General features: G+C 36.4%; 1 long non-coding RNA gene and 1 pseudogene across 2 annotated transcripts; one reads left to right on the forward strand and one right to left on the reverse strand.

Moving 5' to 3' along the window:
• Positions 1 to 959: 959 nt before the first annotated feature.
• Positions 960 to 10,439, reverse strand: LOC149128363 (uncharacterized). 2 transcript variants are annotated; one of them, XR_016218166.1, is made up of 4 exons: positions 10,160 to 10,439; positions 9,471 to 9,503; positions 7,346 to 7,437; positions 960 to 3,393 (listed from the first exon to the last, which is right to left on the reverse strand). It is a non-coding gene; the product is annotated as an uncharacterized LOC149128363 (long non-coding RNA). The 2 variants fall into 2 exon arrangements; XR_016218167.1 differs by having other exon boundaries at positions 3,136 to 3,492.
• Positions 5,141 to 6,496, forward strand: LOC138847014 (proteasome subunit beta type-5 pseudogene; annotated as a pseudogene).
• Positions 10,440 to 18,753: the final 8,314 nt, after the last annotated feature.

Below are 18,753 nucleotides of genomic sequence, written 5' to 3' on the forward strand. Positions count from 1 at the left end.
CAATGGGACCATAACCGGGTTCTAACTGACATAGCACACCTGTGAGTACTGCTCCTTATTTTGGAAAGAGCAAGAAATATTTTTGATTCTTAGTCCTAGGACATCTAGTTATATTTATTGACTGAATAACTGAAACAAGAAGAATCTGGCATTTCAGAAACATTATTGAATTTGGGGAATCCTTTTCTTTAACTCTCAGAGCCAAAATCATCACTTCATTTTTGAGTCCTAAATGAACTGAGTACAATATTTAGCCTGATATTGATCTGTGAATGTAAAAGCGTAAGTTATCTGTGTTCATGCTAACTTTGCTATTGTGCCAAGTGCTGTTACCTTTTCCAGATGATTTAGGCTTGGAGGAAGAGTTATTTGTGTAACATAGGGGCACTAGGAGTGTATGGTTTTCTTTTAACCACATTATGGACTTCCGAAGACAAGAATGTGTTTCAAATTGTCATTCATGCTTCTCTGGCTAGTAGTGTCTTCACAAATTCCATCAGAAATCTATGACTATATTCAGATCTATTGAACCACAGACTTACAGGAGTCCAGAGGTTTAAAATTCAATTGCTTTCAGTGTTATTCCTTCCTCACCTCCACCTAGCATAGTAATTGAAGTATTTAACAAGTAGGGTGGTTGGGTATGCCCAATACAAGGGGCAAAATGTTTTTAGGCTAGACACAAAGCAGTAAGCCATACCAGTAAGTTTACAGGCTGGATAGTCTAGTCCATTGTTTTATACAAAAACCATTACAATCATTAGCAGCAATAAAAATAACACCCCCAAGAACTTACATGACATAACCAAGTTTGCACAGCCAATAGTAAGCAAATAAGAGTAAGAAATTCAGTCTTTTAACTCACCAAGGCAGAGAGATCTAGTGAAGAGAACCTTGGTATGATCAGGGTTTGTGTGTGAGATCTACTACATGGAATCTAACACATATAAACCAGTAAGAGCAGTGATTTTATATATATTTTATATATTTTATACACACACATGCATACATATATATATGTTATACATATACTTGTTAAATATTTAAGACACCAGTAAGAACCTGGTATCTTATATCATAGTCCCTAGGTTTGATGCCTGGTTCCAGTTCCTAATTCCAGCTTCCTGCTAATACAGATTATAGGAGGCAACAATGAGGCTCAAGTAGTTCGGTTCATGCCACGCTTGTGAGAAGCACTGACGACATTCAGGGAGTGAACTAGAGAAATGGAGCTCTCTCTCTCTCTCTATGTCTGCCTCTCTGTCTCTCACTCTTTATGCCTTTCATATAAATAAACATATTTTAAAATCTTAGAAAATAAACCTTGAAGGATGAATCAATAAACACATTTCAGATGGTTAATATGTATTTCATAAAGCATTGGTGGCACCCAGAAGATAGGAACTATTTAATACTTGTTCAATGCTTATTTGTTAATTTATTTGAATTCCCACATCAGCATGCTTCTAATGTTTACTCCTATTTGCAGTGCATTAAATATATTTCTCCATATTTTTTTTTTGACAGGCAGAGTTAGACAGTGAGAGAGAGAGAGAGAGAGACAGAGAGAAAGGTCTTCCTTTTCCATTGGTTCACCCCCCAAATGGCCGCTACGGCTGGTGCACTGTGACTGGCGCGCTGCGCTGATCCAAAGCTAGGAGCCACGTGCTTCCTCCTGGTCTCCCATGCGAGTGCAGGGCCCACGGACCTGGGCCATCCTCCACTGCCTTCCCGGGCCACAGCAGAGAGCTGGACTGGAAGAGGAGCAACCGGGACAGAATCCGGAGCCCTAATGGGGACTAGATCCCGAGGTACTGGTGCCGCAGGTAGAGGATTAGCCTAGTGAGCTGCGGCACCAGCCCTGATTTCTCCATCTTTTACTGAATTTCAATAAATCATCACTTTCTTTCTTTTGATCTCAGTAAAGTGATCTGTGGTTTCAATATATGAATATCTATATATGTTAATTTCTACTTACAAATGGCCAAATCATTGATTTTATCACTCAGTCAATAAAAATTTATTAAGCCCCTTTTAATTCTAGCACTTTTATACTTTGTGAGAAATAAAACATACGCAGCATAGTCAATGTTCTTTAATTATCTTCGGTCCTGAGGTGAAACATTTTCTCAGTTGTGTACTAAGAGGTACTAGTAGATTTGCAAGATGTTTAACGAACAAATAACTTGAAGAAACTCTACATCAAACATTTTTTTTAAATTATAGGACTTGAGGGGCCTTTTAAGATATCATGACTGCAGTGAAAGTCTAAAGGAAATGGTGAAATTATATTATGTGGTGACTTTGGAACACTTCTTTTACCAAAATGCCTGTTCCCATTTATCAGAACTGCAGTATTCCACAGAACTCATTTTGGAAAATGACATAAGTGCTGTGAATCAAAAACAACCAGGCACTCCTCATTTCTCTGCCTTCAAACAATTCTATGACAAGTTGCTTAACTCTTGTATACCTCTCTTTCCTCAACTTTTAAATAGGGTAGCAAGACTAGATACGACCATCCTTCAGTACTGTATAGAAAAGGAAAAGGGAAGAAAAATGTGACTGTAATTTGGAAAAGTTACTTGGTATATAATTGCATGCCCCTTATAAATGTACTGGAAAAAAACTGACAGAAAATGGTTTACAGAATCATACAAACTCGTTTAGTGTGTGATTTTTGTCGAAGCATTTCCTGTGATGATCATGAAATGTCTTAAAACATTGCTTTCCATAAAAACATAAAAGGAAGAGCTATAAATTATCAGGCAAAGACTATAAAGCTTCTAAATCTATTAATATCTACTTAGAATGGTTCTGCTTTCAGCACTATTACTCTGAAAACTTGGTAGAAAACCTTCAGAAGCAGATAGCCTATATTCTTCAAATAATTTCACATATAATTGTATTCATATGTAGAAATAAACAGCATGATGTCATTCTTGGCTGGTCTGTATGAAACAGTAATGTATTTCACTTAACTCTTAATGCATATTCAATTAAAATAGGGCTTTTTTCTCATCAAAAAGCAATATATAATCGTTTTTAAGTTCTTTACAGAATCATCATGCAAGACCAAAGTATTTATGTATAAATTCTGGGAAATGCATATAGAAATGTGCATTAGACAGTTCCTTTTTTTTTTTAAAAAAAGATTTATCTATTTATTTGAAAGTCAGAGTTACACAGAGAGAGGAGAGGCAGAGAGAGAGAAGAGAGAGAGAGAGCACGGAAGTCTTCCATCTGCTGGTTCACTCTCCAATTGGCTGCAACGGCCAGAGCTGTGCCAACCCGAAGCCAGGAGCCAGGAGCTTCTTCTGCGTCTCCCACGTAGGTGCAGGGGCCCAAGGACTTGGGCCATCTTCTACTGCTTTCCCAAGCCATAGCAGAGAGCTGGATAGGAAGAGGAGCAGCCGGGACTAGAACTGGCACCCATAGGGAGGCTGGCACCTCAGGCCAGGGCGTTAACCTCTTGAGCCACAGTGTCAGCCCCTAGACAGTTTCAAGTAAATAGAAATTTCCCTTTCAGTATGTCTGAGGGAAATCTTGAGTTGAAAGATTCTCAAATACATTGCTGTTGTCTTGACTTACATTTTTAACTGCCTCTGTGTTTTTTTCTAAAATGCTGTCATAGCCAGCAAGGCAAGCAACTACAACAATGTACTAATCCCCAGGAAATAGAAATAAAATTTTATGGATGGCCAGTGACTAAAATGCATGTAAAGGGTATAGGCAACTTTGCTTTATCCTTCTATGTTGCAAAAGGCGGTGCTTACCGGTGTGAGAAATTTAAAAGCTGCACTACGAGTTAAGATGAGTTAGATTAGAATCTTAGCATTCTTTTTAGCTATCTGATCTTGAGGGCAAGCCATGTGAAGCTTGAACCTTCATTTTCTCTCTGGTAAGTTGGGGATACTAATGTGTACCTTAGGGATGTAAAGACGTACCACATGAAAAAAAATAATTTAATAATTGCTCATATATAGTAGGCATTTAGCACATAATAATTTTAGGAGATGAATTGGGACAAGAAATCCATTCTTTGTATGAGAGGAAGGTAGCAAGTCTCATTACTTCTGCCATTTATTTTACATGCACTCCTTTAGTGAAAAGCAAATCCTTGGAAACAAAAAGAACGAAGGTATGTAATGTTTACTGTGGAACTCCAAACTCTAACTTCAGTTTGGACCTGGAATCTCCTCTGGCTTTACCTTTGAGGACCACCCAGATCAGTCTGAAAATTGGTTCATTTCTCTATATTGGGAGCCAAGCTGAACCTATCACCTCTCTGCCATACTCTCTGCCCTGCATGCATACCTTGTGTCATGGCTTGGATAATAGTTTAGATGTCTCCCAAAGGCCCACATGTTATGGCTTCAGTCCCGAGTCCTATGTTAACATATTAAGGATGGAACTTAATCTAATTATGGTGTCTGAAGTTGCCCTTGGAAAGTGACTGGATTGTATTAGGCTGTTGTAGTGAAACCCCCATGAGAAAATCATGGTTGCATTATAGGAGAGATGGTGAGGATACTCTATGTTTGTTTCCTGGCTCATCCCTCTGAGCAGGCTCTGTAGTCTACTGCTCTCATCAGATCCCAGACTAATGGGACTGTTCATTCACATACCATGAGCCAAAAAAATTCTTCCTTTGTAAAGAACTTATCTCAGGTATTTTATTAAAATTAACAAAAAGCTAACTAAAATATCCAAACTGTATTGAAAGTTTCCAAGGAGTGAACCACATTTCCTTGAAGATTGTGTATCTTCATGAACCTTCTTTTTCATTTTCAAAGATATAACAATTACTTTCTAAAATTTTTTCTCTAAGAAATTTCTGCTCATTTTTCATTGATCACTTAAAATTGATTAACATGTTTTTATGACCCTAAAAATCTCCCAAATCCTTGTTATTCAACATTAAAAACTCTACCCTTGGATACAAGATTGTATTTAGTGAGAATATCCCACTGACTTGCAGAAGACAATATCCCCTCACAGGTAACAATCAGAAGGCAGTGCCACACACGAAATCATATTGTGTTTGTGAACTCTGGAGTGGTACTGCTCAGAGCTCAAATTCAAGGTCTGGTGGTTACTCTATGACACTGAATAAGACACTTCATTTCTTTGAATATCACTTTCTTAGTTATAGCACAAAGATAATAGTATCTTAACATGACTGTTGCGAAATTTAAATAAAAAAATAGAATTTGAAGCAAAGTGGCTTGGTCAAGCTAAGCCTTCGCAACATAGTGCTGTTATCTGTAAACCAGAGTGTGTTTTTCAGACTTGGAAGCCAATGAATCTGCTGGATTTGGGTCCAGGGAGTCCCACTGATGGGCTGAGCCTAACTGCGCCTGGCCAGGGCATCCTAGAGGTACTGGGAATCAAAACGCTTCATGGAACCACCCACCACCCTGGCCTTCAAGTTTTGCCATGGCATCATCTTTATGGCTGACTCTCGGGCTACAGCAAGTGCTTACATTGCCTCCCAGACAGTAAAGAAGATGTAGAGATCAACCCCTTCCTACTGGGCACCACGGCTGTGAGTACAGCAGATTGCAGCTTCAGGACGCAGCTGTTAGCTCTGCATGTTGAATCTATGAGCTTTGCAATAAGGAGTGCATCTCAGTAGCAGCTGCCTCCAAGCTGCCTATCAACATGGTCTATCAGTACAAAGGCATATGACTGTCCATGGGCATGATCTGTGGCTGGATAAGAGAGGCCCAGGCCTCCACCATGTGGACAGTGAAGGGAACCGAATCATCAGAGCAACCTTCTCTGTAGGTTCTTGCTGTGCATATGCTCATGGAATCACGGATTGGGACTATTCTTACGAGCTAAAAGTGGAGCAAGTCTATGATCTGGCCTGCTGCGCCATCTACCAAGCCTAAGAGATGCCTACTCAGGAGGCTCTGTCAATCTCTACCATGTGCAGGATGCCTGGATCCAGGTTTCCTGTGACAATGTAGTTTTTCTGTGCAACAAGTATAGTGGATCCACTAGAGGGAAAGTGGATCCACTTTAGGAAAAGGAGGGTGCTGATGACTGCTTGCGTTTCTTAGGGTGACTATCACTGGTGATATGGATGTAGCACCCCTTCCAGTATTGGAGGGGTCCATAATTTTATTGATGGTTTTTGAAAGTTCTGGAACATCGACCTCTGTATGGTACCAGTTGTTAGTGAACTGCTGCAGAGTGTGACTATTTGTTTTACTTCCTGGAATGTGAACATTATACTGCTCACCTTACTGGGAAGAAAAAATAAAAGCTAAGCCTTCAATTACTGTTAACGAAATAGTAATGAAAATTACTTTTGTTAATACTAAAATTACACATAAGGAGATAATAAAATATAAAATTTGGATAAACTGACTCGGAGAAAGGAGAATATTACACTAAATAATTAATCAATTGATAAATTGTAGTTTTGGAAAAAACAGACAAAAGGAATGCAGAAGATGCAAATTAGTGTATAATGAGAAGTAATCTGATATTCTCCTCCAAAATTTTTTTTCTATTTCCTATATATTAAAAACATTCTGCTATTCTTAGGCAAAAATGACTTCAGCTACTTTCTCAGAATGCCTTTTTGTTGTGTTTGTAAGAATTTTAATCTGAATTATTTGCTATTTTGCATGATTTAAGAAAAGAATGTCTTCTATTGGAATAGAAATTAAAATGGGTGGTTATTTTACTTTTTATAGGTTAGTCAGTTTGATAACAATCAGAAAAAATCTTTAATTCATTTTAGTAAGTGTTTTTCAAAATATGCTTTTTTTGAAATTAATTTTTGCCTTAATAGTTAGAGATACCTGTCTGACATGTCATTTTTTATAACTTTGCTTCTTTACTGAAACTGAAAATGACAAATTCAATAAAACTTGTTAGATATTCTCATATATAATTTATTTTTTGAACTCCACAACTATTTGATTGAATCCCAAAATTCATAAATATCAATATAATATTTTCAAATTTTCCATGGTTAAGTTACATGTGGGCACATGGTTCCATAATCTCAGTTACTGAGTCTTTAATTACATAATGACTATGGTTAGTGGAATGGAGACTAAAGCAATTTTTTAGCAGGCAGTTAAAAAATAGAATGATTTCATGGACATTCAATGTTGCAATATTTTCAGGAGTAGATAAAGATATTTGGATGTTATATCCCAAGAATAAGATTTCATCTGGTTTACTCAAATAACTGCAATTATTTTTGTGCACCTAATTTGATTTAATTGTTCAGTTAGCTGTAAATACGGCAATGATCAAATAAATATCTAATGTTGTTGACATTGCTGTTACATAGCTACTTAGGTACATCATTTCAACTTACCGTGTTAAATTCATAAGCTTTCATTTTCAATCTCTATTGTGTGAGAAGTAGGATCTCCAACTTATTGTACTCGAAGGGTCTTCAAAAAGCTTCTGGAAAATGTATTTGTAAAAAGAAACTGTGCATGGATTTCAAAAAAGTTTAAGCCACAAAATTTTTAAATAAACTTTTGAAACCCCCTAATAAATTTTATTTCTTTTTTCTATGTCCACTATGAAACAAACTTGGGAAAAATAAGGTCTGAAAGATCTGACTTACTTTTCTGCTAATTTTATGTATCTATGGAAAGTGGAAAAATAACCATTATAGTCATGTGGTCATAAGTATAACACCATACCCATAATAAAGCATGTTGAAAACTGTTATTTTGAAAGACTTCAGGGATAGTCTACCTTTATCAATGGGTATATTTTTGAAAAGGAAATTGATCTATGTATTAGGAAACATACAACTGCATCTTTGTCCATCAACTTTTTAGTCTGGAAATGTATGCCCTGTATTAAAGTAAATGGTATCTGGTAGAACATATTTACTGTAGTATTATTTATATTAGGAAAAGTTAGAAAGCAATGAAGTTGCCAACAATGAAGCATTCTAGGTGATCTATGCTTTTCCAATTTAATAAATAAGAAAGAGACATTAATAATGGCAATCATATAAATTATAATACTTGAAGCAACAACATATTTGAGATAAAATGTTTAATGTTTAATAAATAATCAAAAATGATATTTATTCCTATTTGCAATAATGAAACTATTCATACAATGAGGAATATGAGCATTGGAGATAGCTGTAAGATTTGAGGTATGGATTATGGGTTGCTCTTCTCTGTCCCCCTCTTTTCCTCCTGGCTTCTTTCCTTCCTCCTTTTATATTTACTCCATCACTGTTAGATATTATTTGCAAAATAAAATTCAGAGACAAATAATATTTTGTATAATTTTTTCAACATATCTTTATTTTCTAAAGACTTTGCATTTTGTTCCATTGATCAATGTGTTTGTTTTTGTGCCAGTACTATGGCTATTTTGATTACCGTAGCTCTGGAATATATTTCACAGATAGTATGCTATCTCTAGTTTTTTGTTGTTGTTGTTTATTTTGCTTTAGCTATTCAGGTACGTTTGTGCTTATATATGAATTTTAGGATTATTTATTCTATTTCATTGCTATTTTGACTAAGATTGCATTGAAGTTATGGATAACGTTGGACAGTATGGATTAAATATTTTTCTATTTATTTGAGACTTCTTCCATTTCCTTCACCAGTATTTTATAGTTTATAGTGTAGAAGTCTTTTACTTCTGTAGTTAACTTATTCCTATTTTGTTTATTTTTTTGTAGCTACAACAAAGGAAAGGATTATCTTGATGTCTTTCTCAGATAGTCTGCTATGAATGCAAATAAACATTACTATTATGTGTTGATTTGTAGACTGCTGCTTTACAGATTTTTTTTAATTCTAGCAGTTTTTAATGGAAATTTTAAGGTTTTCTGTATAAGATTTTATCTTCTGCAAAAAGAGAAAATTTAACTTCTTTCCTTCCAAGTTGGATGGTTTTTATTTCTTTCTCTTGCCTGATTGCTCTGGCTAGGGCTTTCAGTAATATGTTGCATACAGGTGACAAAAGTGGGAATCCTTTTCTTATTCTAGATCATATTGGAAAATCTTTCCATTTTTCTCTGCTTATCATCATTTTTGGCTGTGAGGTTATCTTATATAGCCTTTAATATGTTGAATTACATTCCTTCTAAGCCAAATTTGTTGACAATCTTTTTTCATGAAGAGACATGGAATTTTAAATGCTCTTACTTTTTTACATCTATTGAAATGATGATGGGATTTTTATTTTTCATTCTGCTAATGTGATGTGTCACTCCTAATCTCATTACACAGTACTATTTACAATAACCAAGATATGGGAAAAAAGCAAGTGTCCCTCAGTTAATAAGTAAGCTTTCCTTTTCTTTAAAAAAATCATAGTACATATACACAATATAATATTATTTAGGCATAAAAAGAAGGAAAACCATAGGTGATCCTAGAGAGCACATATTTAAATGAATAAGCCAGACATAGGCAGGTAAAAATGATATTATATCACTTATCTGTTGAACTCACACAAGCAGAGGGCAGCATGGCAATTACCAGAAGCTGAAGGACAAGTGGGAGAAAGGAAAGTAGAAACATTGGTCAACAGTCACAGTGTCACACAGTTAAATAGTAGGGATAATTGCTGATGCTCTGTCCTACAGAACAGTAACTAAAGTTAAAAATAATGTATTATATATTTCAAAAATAGCTTTAAAAGGGTTTTCAATGTTGTCTCCATAAAGAAATGATAAACATTTGAGCTGATATGTAATGATTATCTTAATTACACAATGTATGCATGTAGCAAAATAACACATTATACCCATATATATGTACAATTATTATTTATCAATTAAACATAAAACTTTATGTCTACATGAGAAATGAATAATTGATTCATTTTATAATATCAAGCAGGAGCAAACCTTCACCTGAACTATTGAATACTGGGAAAACATTTAAATATATTTGTTTTAACAATTCATATCATTGTCTTCAATTTTCATGCCAATATCGTTGGATGAAAGTAAGCAATCAAATTATACACATATTAAATAGCAAAAAAATATGAAAATATTTTCAATATCACTATCCATCAGGGAGATGCAAATCAAAATCACAATGAGATGTCACCTCACCCTGTCAGAATGGCTAAAACCCAAAACACAAAGAGTAGCAAATGCTAGAAAGGATGTGGAGAAAGGGGGAATACTTACACATTGTTGATGGGAATTAAACTAGTACAGCCACTGTAGAAAATAGTGTGCAGACTTCAGTTCATAATTGATCATAATGATAACATTAAGAGTCAAAGGCATCACATAAACAAGACTAGTGTCTGCTAATACTAGCTGATAGAATTAAAAAGGAGAGAACAATCCAACATGGGAAGCAGGATACACAGCAGACTCATAGAATGGCAGATGTCCTAAACAGCACTCTGGCTTCAAAATCAGCCCTTAAGTCATTCAGATCTGGCTGAAGGGCCCATGAGAGTATTTCAGGCATGGAAAGCTAAGACACTCTGGAAAAAAAAAAAAAAAAAAAAAAAAAAAAACCTAAATGAAAGATCTCTGGGAGTGAGATCCCAGTGGAAAGAACAGGCCATCAAAGAAGGAGGTACCTTTCTCTGAAGGGAGGAGAGAACTTCCACTTTGACTATGACTTTGTCTAAATAAGATCGGAGTTGGCGAACTCAAAAGGCTTCCATAACCTTGGCAACTCATGACAAGAGCCTAGGGTGATTACTGATGCCATAAACAAGACTGTCAATTGTTAAATCAACAACAGGAGTCACTGTGCACTTACTCCCCATGTAGGATCTCTGTCCTTAATGTGTTGTACTATGTGAATTAACGGTAAAACTAGTACTAAAACAGTACTTTACACTTTGTATTTCTGTGTGGGTGAAAACTGTTACTTAGTATATACTAAATCAATCTACTGTATATAAAGAGAATTGAAAATGAATCTTGATGTGAATGGGATGGGAGAGGGAGCAGGAGATGGAATGGTTGTGAGTGAGAGGGAGGATATGGGGGGAAAAAGCCAATGTAATCCAAAAGCTGTACTTTGGAAATTTATATTTATTAAATAAAAGTTAAAAAAATATAGAAGTTATTACTTTGCCATGGGCACAGTAAACAGGCATAATCTCCCTTTTTTAAACCAAGCAAAGTTAGAGAGTTTTATTATCAACTTAAAATTTAATAAATAAAGTCGTCATCATTTTTGATATAGTTTTCCTCATGGGCATTGTCTACCTCAAAGAAGAACCACTGTCAGAACATGCCTATGACTACAAATTTCTAGTTTAGGCCACCAAAGATTAGGGTCAGAGCACCCCCTTGACTTGCATTCTCTTAAAGGTTTCCTCTGGTCTGCTTTACTAAAAACCAGGAGGAAGAGGAAGTTAGCCTGCAAAAGCAATGTAAAGATAGGTGGCAGGCCAATTAATGGCTGCTTTACACAGCAATCTGCCATCAAAGGACCCAACAGGCCAGTCCACTACATTGTTTTTTTTTTTTTTTGTTTGTTTGTTTGTTTGTTTTTGACAGGCAGAGTGGATAGTGAGAAAGAGAAAGGTCTTCCTTTTGCCGTTGGTTCACCCTCCAATGGCCACCGCGGCTGGCACTTGGGCCATCCTCCACTGCACTCCTGGGCCATAGCAGAGAGCTGGCCTGGAAGAGGGGCAACTGGGACAGAATCCGGCGCCCCAACCAGGACTAGAACCCAGTGTGCCGGCACCTCAAGGTGGAGGATTAGCCTATTGAGCCACAGTGCTGGCTACATTGGTTTTCGATGTGGAAAGCCAGGGCTTCCGCAGAACTCAGCTTATGAAGAGCCCTGGCAGCTATGCCAGCCAGGAGTTGGGTCACTGGAAATGGACCTGCCATGGAGTCGAAGGGCTCCAGGTCAGAGCCACGGACCTTGTTCACTCTAAGCTGAAAAGCCCTTCACTTGGCCCGGCTTCCACAGTAACCACTGCTGTCAAGGGGATGGCCAAGTAGGGTCAACAACATTGCATAACAGAACTGTATATTAACTAAAAGTGTTTTCCATTTAGGAATCCCACCTACCTTCTCTTCAAGCCAGCTCTCCTCCCAGGCCAGCTAAGTAATGGAAGTCAATAGGGTACCTCCCTTATGATGTTCCACATGTGAAGAGATAGACAGGTCTGAGCCTCATAACTGACAAAGCCTTAAGCCCTCCTGATTGTTCTCAAGTCCTTTCTGTCAATTTCTATTTGCCTCTCAATGAAAACAAACAAACAAACAAAAAAAAAACTTGCTCATGGTTTAGGCTCTTTTCTTAGGGCCTCTAATAATGACTCTGTCCTTGGCCTTAGATTCTGTGAGTTTAAACTGCTTGTTAGATTCATTTGCTATAGACTTAAAAAAGTAAAATTCTAGGTGGCCACGTACATGAAACCTCCAATGCAAGCTGGCACTGCATCCTCCTGGAGAAGCCACTTCCTGCTGGAACCCTGTCTTGACTCCTCTTCCCAAAGATGCCCCTTTTCAGCATGAAGCAGCCAGAACAATCACGCCTAGTTCCACATAACAGATGTTAGGATTTTCATCATTGGGAGGTGGGAATATGAGGAGTCAGAAGGGTTAATAGATAGTCAGGGAATCCCAATAGAATTTGGGGCGTAAAATATTCGCTTCCTTCACCAAAACTTATCTTTAGCAAGAACCAACAGGCTACCATCCTTCCTTTGGAATCTCCAAACTGAATGCCGATCTGATTGTTAAGTTTCTTTTTCCTTCAAAATTGTACTAAAAAAGCCCACTGCCACTAGTCCCTTTGGGTTTATTTGTCTCTTGGAAGCCCCCCTCCCTGCTGCTCTGGCTGGAGGCCTTTGACTCTATTAAATAATTTTAAACTAAAAAAAAATTCTAGAAGTTGACTTGCCATGCAATCTAGTAATCCCACTACTTGATATATACCCCAAAGACATAAAAAGATGCAAAGAGATACTTGCATCACCATGTTTATAGCAGTGCTATTCACAATAGCCAAAATTTGGAATCAACAAGGTGTCCATCATCAGATGAACGGATAAAGAAAATGTGGTATAATACACACAATGGAATATTACTCAGCTATTAAAAAGAATGAAATTCTAAAATTTGCAGCAAAGGGCACAACTGGAGAACATCATGTTGATTTACATAAGCCAGACACAGAAGGACAAATACCACATGTTCTCCCTTTTATACTGGAGCTAAAATTTTAAGAAAATCAAAGAAAGAAAGAAAGAAAGAAAGAAAGAAAGAAAGAAAGAAAGAAAGAAAGAAAGAAAGAAAGAAAGAAAGAAAGAAAGAAAGAAAGGAAGAATAGAGAGAAAGAAAAAAGAAAGAGAAATGAAGAAAAAGAAAGAAAGAAAGAGAGAGAGAGAGAGAGAGGAAGGAAGGAAGGAAGGAAGGAAGGAAGGCAGGCAGGCAGGCAGGCCTGTATCAGTACTGCTGCAAATATAGTTGTGTGAAACTGTTTTATACCTTTGTCAAACCAATGGTTAAGAATGTTACACTACTATAGATTTTTTATTTTTAAAGATTTTTATTTATTTATTTATTTTTTGAAAAACAGAAAAATTAGACAGCAGATAAATTTTTGGCTTGAAAAAATTATTCTTGTATTTTGAAAGATCAATTATTCAGACAAACTTTTCAAATTTACTCTTTCAAAGACTACATAATGCAAAATTAAGCTAGATAAAACAATAAATCTAATGAACAAAAATTAGTCCAAGAGAATAATCATATTTAATATTGAAATATATATTTCCAATCTAATAGTCTAAAGATTATCGAAAAATATTTTGGAAGGAAAATTCCAAACATCTGTAGCATGTCTTATGTTAAAATCTCTAATTCTCTATGGTTAATTTGCAAGCTTATTAGAAATCCCCAATTTAACCACATGGATGGTACCAAGGGCATGCTTGCTATGGGAGGATTCTAACTCTGACCTGGCACACTCTCTCTCATTGACTTTGAGAAATTGAATACATATTTCTGGAATTTGTGTTCCTCAACCATGAAATCAGAGAGAGAGAACATAATCTTTCTTTAGCCTTTAGGATCTTAGTATTCACTTATAAGACTCCAAAAATAAAGGCTTTACTTGTGTTTCCTCTTCTGTATGAAGTAGGTGATTACTTACTTTCTTGAGACAGGACTCTGGAAGGGCTGGAAGTATTGCCCTTTATCATGTTAGAGATTAAATATTCATTAGGAGCTCAACTGAACCAAGACTTTTTTTTTTTCTTTCTGAGAACACTAAATTAAAATTTAGCACATATGTGGTTTCTGATTGTATTATCTCCTTTTTTCTTTCCTTTGTAGGAGTTTGGTACCCTGAAGTCCCCAATGTGTTTTGATGATAAACAGAGACCCAAGATATAGGCCACTGGTACATCATTTGTTGTCCTTGAAATGTTTGGGGAAACGGAAGTTAGTAAGAAGCATCATTAGAAATGCAAACAGGACAGTACATGTATCCTAGCCCTTTTTTAGTTCAAGAGAAAAATCATAAAGAAAGTCTGGTGATTTTGAGAGAGAGCCTTGGAGCAGATCATATAAAGAAAAGTAGATCGGGGATTTTGTAAACATTTTAAAGGCATCTTGGAGACTTTCAAAGCAAGAAAGACATATTTAATTAGGTAAATTGTTTCCAAAATAAAGTGACATCACTCTTTCCCTTACCAGAATAGTTTTCTTTGTCTTGTCTTTTATTTCCTTTAGCTCAAACTAATACATCTCATTGAATCCTCGTCAATACATTTTATTTCAAAATTGCATGAAAGCGTGCTTTAGAAACATCCCCACAACTTGCTTTGTTCCAACTTGGCTTCTTTGTAAAGCAAACAGCCCATTTTACCTTAAATGACTGTAATAGTTAATGTCTGGTTGGCTTTAAAGAATATTCTGGTTATTAATGAGAGATAGAAATTATTCTGCAACTGAAAACAGGTCTTACTATTTTCTTTTCCCAACCCTCCATGGATTAAGGTCCTTGGAAACATGATACAAGTTAATAAAAGTTAATAATAAGAAATCATTTTTTCTGTCCCCACTATAGTTACATTAAAGTATTACCTGAGCATGATGGAATGAAAAACACATTAAATTCTGAAGATTTAATTCTTTACATCATACTTTCATTTCTATTTATCATTTATCTCTAATTTTCAATCCAACTAAAAACCAATCCAATAAATCGACTGAAAATTTGAACTCCAATTCATTGGAAAATATTTCACAAGAAAATACAAATTGACTTTATTATAGCACTACAATTAACTTTTATTTGAAATGAAAAACAATCTTAATAAGTTAAATTACATTATCTTTCTTCTGGTTAAACAGAAGCATGGGGATTAAATTTGTTATAGTTTATTGCAGTTATACAGTTATACTAAATATATAGTTATACTATACAGTTATAGTTTATTGCCTTTTCTCATAGTTGATCTGAATTATTTCATAATAATTTTTCTTCTTAAACTACATTATGTGTGAAGTTTCTGAAATTTACAAGCTAGATAAGTCATCTTCAAAATTTCCATCTACATATACAACAGCTCAACTAACAATATACATCGAAGAAGAAAATAAACAGTGAAAGTCTGTATAGTTAATCATCACATCCATCTCTGTAAAGGAGGAAATTTTATAGAAAGCAATCTATATCAAGTTTACAAAAGGCAAATTTCAAACCTGAATTACAAAATAATTTTGTTTTTATAAAACCTAGGTTGCATTTATATCATGTCCCTTCACTTCCAAATATATTAGCCTATTTTTCATAAGGATAAGAGATTCTTACCTAATCACAGAATAGTTATGAACTTCAAATTTACAAAATAAATTTTACTTTGACACAGCATATTTTATCTATAGTCTTTTTTCTAACTTTATCAAGTTAAAAATTGTCTTTTTACACACTGAACTGAGTGTAGGTACCCATTAGTGTTAGGTATACCAGTTAATACACTGGCCCCCATTCCTTGAGAAATGTTATGATAAAGACCATGAGATAGAACTTTCTATGATGTCTACAATGAAGATGTTGATGATATCCACTGCATTCTAAGGCATTCTAAGATGTTGCCTTAAAAGCATCCATAGCAGAAACATGGGTTGAAACTCCCCACCGGAATTGGCTATTGCGTGTTGAGAATGTTTTGAAGTTTGCTTTGGCTACCAAGATATCTAAAGCCAGAATTAAGTGGCAATTCTTGCAGTAATGTTTGGTATTTTGTTTTCCTTTGTGCTGTCACAGAAAACAGAAAGACAAATTTATATATTCTCTCTTACTTTCCTACTATTTTAAATTTCTCATGGGTTCACTTTGTCTTTTTTTTTTTTAAGATTTATTTTATTTATTTGAAAAACAGAGATACAGAGTGAAGTAGAGACAGAGAGAGAGGTCTGCCATCCACTGGCTCACTCCCCAGATGGCTGCAATGGCCAGAGCTCTACCAATCCGAAGCCAGCAATCAGGAGCTTCTTCCAAGACTCCCACACAGCTGTAGGGTCCCAAGGACTTGGGCCATCTTCCACTGCTTTCTCTGACTATAGCAGAGAGCTGGTTTAGAAGAGAGCAGCCAGGACTGAAACCAGTGGCCTTATGGATGCTGTCACTTCAGGCCAGGGCTTTAACCTGCTACGACACAGTGCTGGCCCCACTTTGTCTTTTAAGTATACTTTTATAGTTACCTTATTTTCCTTTGGCTCTAAGCTGGATATAAAAAAGCAATAAATTAACTGAATACACATATATGTAATTAGGTGAATATATATATATGTGTATATATATATATGAAGCAGGAGCATGGTATTATTCCTAGCTACTAGGGTTTAACAAAGTATGAAAGCACAAACACAGAAGATGAATGAATAACTGAGCAAAGTTTAATGAAGGGAAATACACCTGATAGACCAGGTGAGCATTGAAAGAAAGAACTGAGAGCCCTGTCTGCATTACACTAGAGTTTTTAATAGACATTCAGAATGGCCAACAATTTTTTCTACCATGCACCCCCTATATGGGGACAGTACTGATGGAGGGTTTTCTGGATGTTGAACTCATCAAATTTTTCCCAAAAGTTCATAATAGTCCTAATAGGTCCATTGATGAATGGTGGGTAAAGATTCCCCTAAATTGCCCCCAGGAGAGGTTGGGCCAACACAACAGGGTTATTGAACAAGGGCAGGATGTATAAATGCTGGTCTGCTCATAAGGCTTGCTTCTACATTTCTTCCTTCATTCAACCACACACAATTTTCCATTTTCTTTGCCCCCCCCCCCCTTATATGATAGGCTAATTCCTAGCTGGCTATCTTACATTCCCTCCTCAAGCAAACTAACCCCTAATCTTATGGGGGTAGATTTCATGAAGGTCCATATTCTGTATTTTCTTCTAGCTGGCATATAGACAGAGGGCTGGTTATGGGTATTCTTCTCTTGCTGTCTGTCCTATGATGTTTGAGGATGGGCCTTGGAAGAGACTGCCTTGTGCTGTTGAGAGGGCTGATCACATCTTCCAATGGTATAGGACAAAAGCCCTGCCTTATGACCATCTGGAAATGAATGGATTTTTTTCTGTTAGAGACCAAACAAATGAGTGCATTAAAGACATATGATATAAAGAGAGGCAGGAAGAGTATGGGAATTATAGGGCCAAGGAGAGACCACAACAAGGATTTCCATAACACACTATTTGGCCAGAAATTCCAATCCTATTTGACCTGGTCCTGGAGTTGTCTGGTCTCATCCAAATAACGGAGAATATGGTTTTATATTTATATAGTTTGAATGACTTAAAAACATTTCTGGATAATGCACACATGCCCCTCCTAAGGCAGCAGTTAGCATGTCTAACTGCCTGCCTGTTTTGAATGACTAAGGTTAGCAATCCAAGTACAGGAGCCCTAGTCATGGCAGCCTTTAACTGGGCAAAGAATGCGTCTTCTTTCCCAAAGGAGGGGGCCCTGTTGTGTCTTCCTCTAGGTGATTTACTATTTCCTTGTACGTAGGGATTTGTAACTTGTTAGTATGAGAAATAGCCAGAGCTGTATTAAGGTTGCAGGAGTAGGAATTTGTTGCATGCCAGTCTTTACTCCCCAGAGTTGAGGATTAACCATAAATAGTTTACTTTCTGACATACCAGTTGTGATTTTTGTTTGGACATCTGGTAGTCACATCATGGTAGGAAGTTAAGGGTGCTAGCCAAATGCACAAAATTGGAGTCTCAGGTGGGGAGATAAGCAAAGCATCTATACTTTAAATCATTTTTCCACCCCTAAGAAACTGGTCCTTTACATCCTCCACAAGGGTCTGCCCAAACAGGTGTAGGTTATCTATAAGTCCCTGTGGCAGTACGGTCCATGGTTACTGCTACTTTATGTCCTGGTTGCTAACCTATTTAAGAGTAAATAGGAATCGGCTTTTCAGGCTTAACTAGCATCATCATGTACCCCATAATTTTACTCACCACATAATCTCACCATCTAGTATCTGTGTTACTGCATAACCCACCTCCAGCCATTTCTAAGTTTCCTTTTGAGATCTCCCCTCTTTTCCCCTGACTGGACCTCCCTTTTTGATCCATATTTCGACTTGGCAATGTCTGTCTCACACAGTATTCAACTTCCACAATCCTTCTACAGTAAATTTATTCCTTCAGTTCTTCTTTCTGTCAAAAAGTGTACTCTTAACCTTCTGTCACTAAGAATACATTTTCAGGGCCAGTTAAGCCACCACCTGTGATGCTGGCATCCCATTTGGACACCAGTTT

The sequence above is a fragment of the Oryctolagus cuniculus genome, chromosome 1, assembly GCF_051225735.1.
Source record: "Oryctolagus cuniculus isolate XC-2025 breed Fujian yellow rabbit chromosome 1, ASM5122573v1, whole genome shotgun sequence".
Taxonomy (NCBI): Eukaryota; Metazoa; Chordata; class Mammalia; order Lagomorpha; family Leporidae; genus Oryctolagus; species Oryctolagus cuniculus.